Source organism: Elephantulus edwardii, unplaced genomic scaffold (genome assembly GCF_000299155.1).
Source record: "Elephantulus edwardii isolate Elephantulus edwardi_28Jun2011 unplaced genomic scaffold, EleEdw1.0 scaffold00054, whole genome shotgun sequence".
In the NCBI taxonomy this organism is placed as follows: domain Eukaryota; kingdom Metazoa; phylum Chordata; class Mammalia; order Macroscelidea; family Macroscelididae; genus Elephantulus; species Elephantulus edwardii.
Window position 1 is genome coordinate 520,790 of NW_006399804.1, and position 7,611 is coordinate 528,400.

Genomic DNA, 7,611 nt, shown 5'->3' on the forward strand with positions numbered 1-7,611 from the left:
TGTGAGGAGAGACCGGTCCTTAGAGAGGGACATCATGCTTGGGAGGGTGGAGGGACGGCGCAGGAGAGGAAGGCCCTCTATGAGGAGGATTGATTCAGTGACTGGGATAATTGGGATGGGAGTGTCGGAGACAGTGTGATTGGCACAGGATAGAGTGGAGTTTAGGGCTGTTGTACATAGGGTCGCTATGAGTCGCAAGCGACTCGACAGCACATAACAACAACAACAGTGTTTTTATATGTGTATACATGTAATGATAAATAACACCAAGAACAAGAAAGATGTGTGTGTATATAATATATAGTCCTAAAAGATAATAAATGCTAGGAGGAGAAATATAAAATATGTTCATCTTGTGGTTATATTCTGTTGAGTCACTTGTGACTTACAGTGACCCAATTTTTAACAGCCCTGAGCCATGCTTATTGTCTTTGAAATACCCACCACCATGATACTAATCCCCAAGTCAATCCATCTCATCAAGGTTCTTCCTCTCTTATGCTTTTCTTCCACCTTCTCGAGTATGATGTCCCTCTCCTAGGCCTGGCCACTCTTTGTAGCATGCCCAGAATACATCAGATGAAGCCTCAGAATCCTTGCCTCCAAGGAGAAACTTAGTTTCACCCTCTTTAGGATGAACCTGTTTGTTCTTCTGGTAGTCCATAATACATTCAATACTCTTCTCTAGCACCACAGCTTAAAGGCATCAATTCTCCTTCTATCATACCTAAGTCATTGCTCAGCTTTCTGACTCATGGCAAGTAATTGTGAAGACTATGGCTGGAAAGTAAGATAAGAGACATAAAAGGTAAAAGGACATAATATTTGAATATTAAAGGATAAGACGGATAAGACTGGGAAATTATTTGGCAAATTCTGGAAGGGAATCTAGAACTTGGCTGAGTGGATATCTAAGAATTGAACTCAAAAGACAACTCATTGTTGTCAAGTGAGACCCAGTTCATAGCTGATCCTCCATTGGAGTTCCAAGACTGTATATTGAACAGGAGAATATTGCACATCTTTCTCCCATTAAGTCACTAGTATATTTTAACATTGAGGGAGGCATGACCTTTGGGTTAACAGCAAAATATTTATGCACTATGCCAAAGGTTTTCTTTAATGATGAATAAAATATAGTATTAATACAAACATGTGGGTAATAAGCTATTAAACTGTAAGTGGGATTTTGAAATAAATGTAAAAATTCAAGAAAATATTAGACAGTCATATTATTTCAATGAACAAGAATTAGTGATGAAAAATAAATTTCCATCAAAGAAATATTGGATCCAGACATATGGACAAATTGGCAAATACTAAGCATTCATGAACAGAATAATTTTAATTTTACTAAGCTTTTCTAGAAATTAGGAAAATAATGCCCCAGGTAGCTTGGCATAAAGGTAAATGTAAGCTATGTAAAATAAATATAAATAATTAAAAATAAAGGTAAATAGTGGTTAGTTCAGCAGAACACATAATAAAATTGGAATGATAAAGAGAAAATGAGTATGGCCTCTGTAAAAGGATGACATGAAAATTCATGAAGCATCCCATATATATGTATATTTTTTTAAAAAAATTAAAGACAAGTAGTGGAAATACATGTTCATTTTCTTTAGTGATACAAAAATTCTTCCCCCAAGTAACTACAAAATAATTCAACGTTACCAGTATGGATTGCATCTCAACATCAAGAAAGCAAAGGTCCTTACCACAGGATCAACAATCAGCATTATGATAGATAAAGAATTAAAGCTGTCAATGATTTAATCTTGGTTGGATCAACAATCAGCCCTTGGACCAGCAGTCAAGGAATTCAGGAGATGTATATTGCCTTGGGCAAGTCCACTGTCAGAGACCTCTCCAAAATGATTGAGAGCTATGGTGTCAGTTTTTTGGTGTTGGATTATTTTTTTTCATTTTGTACTATCAATGATTTATTTAGAGCAATTATCTTTTTTTACACTAGTTTGTATACAAAATTCAAATACATTGTTTTCCAGAACAGATTCTTCTGATTTCCCCCACCCTCCAACCCAGCAAATTGAACAACCCCATGATTAATTCCTCACTTCCCCTGCACATCCTCATCTCTATGCTTCCACCCTCTCCCTCCCCCCTTAGATCCTCATACTCATTCTACAATAATAGTTTTATACATATTTTTCCATGTGAGACTGAGTTAGTTCACTCAGCATAATGCTCCCCAGTCCCTCCCAAATTAGGTAATAATTTACATGATAGCAATGATGCCAGTTTGAAGACTAACGTGCACCTGATTCAGGCCATGGTCTTTTTAGGCACCTGCTACACATTTGAATTCCGGTAGATCGATAAAGATAACTGAAGAAGAATTGATGCCTTTGAACTGTGGTGCTAGAGAAGAATACTGACTATCACACGGACTGCCAAAAGAACTAACAGATATGTCTTGGAAAGAGGGCACCTAGAGTACTCCTTGGAGGCAAAGATGGCAAAGCTTTGTCTTTCATACTTTGGACATGTATTGAGGTGAGTCTATTCCTTGGAAAGAGATATAATGCTTGGAAAGATAGAGGGTCAGCAAAGGAGAAGACACCTAAGGAGATGGATTGACACAGTGACTTCAGCAACAGGCTCTTCTAATGTGTCAGAGATAATGAGGATAGCACAGGGCAGGGTTTATATAGTTACTATAAGTTGTACTCAAATGCATCTAACAATAACAATGCAAATTTTTAATATTTTTGATGTTTCTGTAAAATCTAAATAAATATACTAAATGATAATTTACCACCTCAAAGGGGTAAAAGTGTAAAAAAACATTATTTCAAGTGGTTTTTTTTAATATGAGAAGAAATTTAAGGTTATTGTTATGTGCAGTCATGTCACCTGCAGCTCATAGTGACCCTATGTACATCAGCTCTGAACCCTGCCCTGTCCTAAGCTAATAGCATACTCTTAGACCTAATACCATGTCTTCAGTTGCTGAGTCAATCCATCTCATCTTGAGTCTTCCTCTCTTGCACTGTTCTCTATGCTTTGAAGCGTGATATCCCTCTCCAAAGACTTGTCCCTCTTGGCCACGTGTCCAAAGTATGTTAGATGCAGCTTCAAAATCCTTGCCTCCAGGGAGCAGCCAGGTTTCACCTTCTCCAGGTCAGACCCATTTGTTCTCCTGGCAGTCCATGTATGTTCAATACTCTTCTTCAGTACCATTCTCAAAGACATTGATCCTTCTTCTAACATCCTTAATTATTGTCCAGATTTCAGATGCATAGCGAGTAATAATGAAGACATGGTCTGGATCAGGAACACCTTGGTCTCCAGCCTGACGTTGTTGCTCTTCAGTACTCTGGAGAGGTCCCAGACAGCAGACTTTCCCGGTGCAATTTGTCTTTTGATATCCTGACTGCTGGTGCCAACAGTGTTGATTGTGGACCCAAGTAAATTGAAGTTATTAACAATCTCAATCTCTCCTCCATTTATTGAGAAGCTGCTAACTGCCCAGTGGTGAGAATCTTTGTTTTCTTGATGTTGAGCTTCAATCCATACTGAAGACTACAGACCTTGATCTTCTGCATCAAATGCATCATGTCCTCCTCAGTTTCAGCAAGCAAGATTGTGTCATTTGCACAGCACAGGTTGTTGATGAGTCCTCCAATCCTGATGCCACATTTCTCTTCATAAAGCCTGGCTTCCTGAATGATCTGTCCTGCATATAGATCAAAATGGTATGGAGATAGTATATGTCCCTGATACACACCTTACCTGATCCTCAACCATGCAGTGTTTCTCTGCTCTATTCTGACCACTGCTTCCTATTCCAAGTATAGGTTTCACATGAGTGCAATTAAGTGTTCTGAGACTCCATTCTACTCAAGGTTAGCCACAATTTGTTGTGATATACACTGTCAGATGCCTTTGCATAGACAATGAAACACAGACATTCCTCTCGTACTCTCTGCTTTTGTCCAAGATTTATCTAATGTTGGCTATGATGTTCCTAGTGCCACAGACTATTCTATACCCAGCCTTCACATCTGTACGGTTCCATTTATTTTTGGATAATCTTCAGAAGAATCTTGCTTTAGTGTAAAACTAGTGATATTAGATAATTTCTATACTCTGTTAGGTCACCTTTTTTTTGTTGTTGTTGTTAAATGAGAATAAATACAAATCTCTTCCTATTGGCTAGGTAGTTGTCTTCCAGATTTCTCGGCATAACCTGGTGAACATGTCCAGGGCAGTATCTATTTGCTGAAATAAATCAATTGGTATTTCATCAATTCCTGGGGCCATTTTTTTTGGTGTTTTCCTCCATCCCCCAGTTCCTTCAGAGCAGCTTGAACTTCCTCTTTCATCATTATTGCCTCTTGATCACATGTTGTTTCATTAAATTCTTCTGTGTCAGTTTTTTTTGTTGTTGTTTGGTTTTGGTTTTGGAGGGTTTTATTGTTGTTGGTTTTTTGTTGTGGCTTGCCTTTTTTTGTTTGTTTTCTTTTTGTTTGTTTGTTTTGTATGGTGCTTCTGTGTACTCCATCTTCTTTTGATACTTCTGGGTTCATTCAACATTCTGCTTATCACATCCTTAAGTATTGCAACTCGAGGCTTAAACTTGTTTTTCATTTCCTTCAGTTGAAGAAATGCTGAGTGAGTTTGTCACTTGATTTTTCTGACTCCAGCTCCTTGCACACTTCATTATAATACATTGCTTTGTCTTACCAAGCTGCCCTTTGAAATTATCTGTTCAGCAATTTAACTTCTTGATTTCTTCCCTTTGCTTTGGCTTCTCGGTACTATAGTGCAATACTGTATCTTCTGACATCATTTTGGTCTTCTCTTCCTCTCTTTCTTTGTAATGACTTTTTGCATTCTTCCTGGAAGATATACTTGATATCCTCCCACAGCTCATCTGGTCTTCTCTCATTAGTGCCCAAGGCCTATACCTGTTCCTGAGATGGTCTTTAAATTCTAGTGGATAGACTCAAGGTCAAACTTTGGTTCTGTTGATTTAATTTTATTTTCTTTAGTTTCAGTTTGAACTTGCATACAGAGTACAATACTTAATATTAAATCTAGTTTAATGGTAAGGAGTTGGACTTCCAACTCACAAATATTCAGTTCAAATCTACCAGCTTCTCCACAGGAGTAAGATAAGCAATTTCCTTATGTGTGATTTTTTTTTGTCTCTGAAAACCCACAGATGTGTCAGTTGTGAGTACTGTTCCTATTTGATGATACATAATAACAGCAATAATGATATTAAATCATGCTAACCATTCTCTATGAAAATAAGAACAAGATAAAGTTGCCTATTTCTATACTTCTGTTAAACAATATATTAGAGAAACTAAGCAGTGCAAGAAAAGAAAACAATGAAACTAATCTCCAATAAAAATGTACTTTATTTGAAAAGGTAAGAATTTAGACTTCACATAAGATCTAAAGAAACATAGACATAAATTTTTAGTAGTAATATACTCAGCAATTTGTTAGATTGAAAAAATGTAAAAGCTATAAAAAGTATATATTTTTCTATATATGTGTAAATTATATAAGCGTATATTTAAATGATGCAGAGATGTTTGCCTATATATTATAAATAATAAAATACACTTTTTATTCAAAGATATCATTTATATAACAAAAGAAATATTATATGCCATGCAATAAATTTACAAATATATACAAAACTTCTTAGGAAATACAATCAAACTTGACTGATTGCCATTGAAGAAGCCCTCAAGAGTTTAGAACCAATGGTAGACTCAATATTGTAAAATTTTAAATTGCCCCCAAATTGATCTAGTCAGTTAAAATCTTAGCAGGTTGTGTGTACTTAAATTTCTAGTGCTGAGATTTATAAGTGTGCCAGCAATAGGTGAAAATATCCGGAAGAAGACAAAGTCAAAAGAGTTGCTTCAACGTGTATCAAGACTTATTATAGCCCATCCCTCATTGCTACAACATGATGCATAGATATCATCAGGTGGACAAATGCAACATAAAAAGGACCTTGCAATCTCTGTTGTTTGTTGATATTTGGCGCTGAGTCATAGACGACTCATAGCGACCCTATGAACGAACAGCCAGAGCACTGTTCATACATAGAGTTTCCGGAGGCAAGCCATTTCGGAAGTGGATGCCGCTCCTGCTTCCAGGCCTGCACTCTATAGTGGAAAACAAACAAACAAACAAACAAAACCCAAAACCACATAACTAAGTAGCTCAATATGGAAACTAATAAAAAACTTTGAAATGGTAATAAAATAGAAAGTAAAACCAAATGGTCATCAAAGTATAAGAAGACATAGACATTTAAGCATTTCAGTTCACGTCAGTTCAGGTAGCTTGGCAATGTTCATAAAGTGGAACAGTCAGAAATTTCATTATCTGCCAATGGGAGTATTTGTGGTTTATAAAGCATTTATGGGGGACATAGGAAAATTTAGTATAACTAAAGAAAATGCTGATTGAAATGTATGCTATACACAGATTTACAAAAGAAAGTACTTGGGCTAAAAATACCTGCATTGTAAATATTTTATAAAAAACAAGATAAAGGCACAGAGCAAGTACCTTTTGAAATACATTTCTGTCAAATTAAATTTAACACATAGATTTTACCTATATGATTGGGTAGAATTACCTCAGACTGTTTCCTAAGCTGAACACTTTGAGGAAATTGACTACTACATCTTTCTCCCTTGGGGTGCATGATGGGTTCAAATTGCTGACCTTTGAGTTAATAACCAAATGCTGAACCATTTCCTCATGAGGGTTCCTTCCGAAAAGGCACACAATCATTAAACAACTTAATGCATTTACTCCCAGTGTGCACATTCATGTAACAATCACCCAGATTAAGACATTGAGCAACATCAGCATGCAATGATTCCTGCCTCTTTCCCAGACACAATTAATTCACAAAGGGAATCACTTGTCTTAATTATCTCACAATAGAATAGGTTTGCCAGTTTTTTAACTTTATGGAACAGTACAATATGAATTTATGTATTTTACTTCACTTGCAAAATACTATTTTTGTAAGATTCACGTATAGTTGTATGTGTTGTTGTTGTTGTTATGTCACGTTGCCTGCAACTCATACTGCCCCCATGCACAGTAGCTTGGGATCCTTCCCTACCCTAAGCTAGTCTGACTGTCTCTGATACACCTACCTCATTACTCCAATCGCTGTGTCAATCCATCTGATCCAAGATCTTCCTCTCCTGCACCATCCCTCCATCATTCCAAGTACGACATCCTTCTCCAAGGACTGGTCCCTCCAGGAAACAAGACCAAAGTATGTGAGATGGAGCTTCAAAATACTAGCGTCCAAGAATCAACTTGGTTTTGCCCTCTCTAGCACAGAACTGTTTTTCTTGGAAGTCCATGGTATATTCTTCTCTAGCACCACGACTCAAAGCCATCAATTCTTCTACTATCATCCTTAGTCATCATACAGCTCTCTAATTCATACCAAGTATTTATAAAGACCCTGGCTTGGATAAGGCACACCTTAGTCTCCAGACTGACACCCTTTCTCTTCAGCATTCTGCAGAGGTCCCTAACAATTGATTTTCCCCTATTCAATGAATCTTTTTTTATAATATTACTATT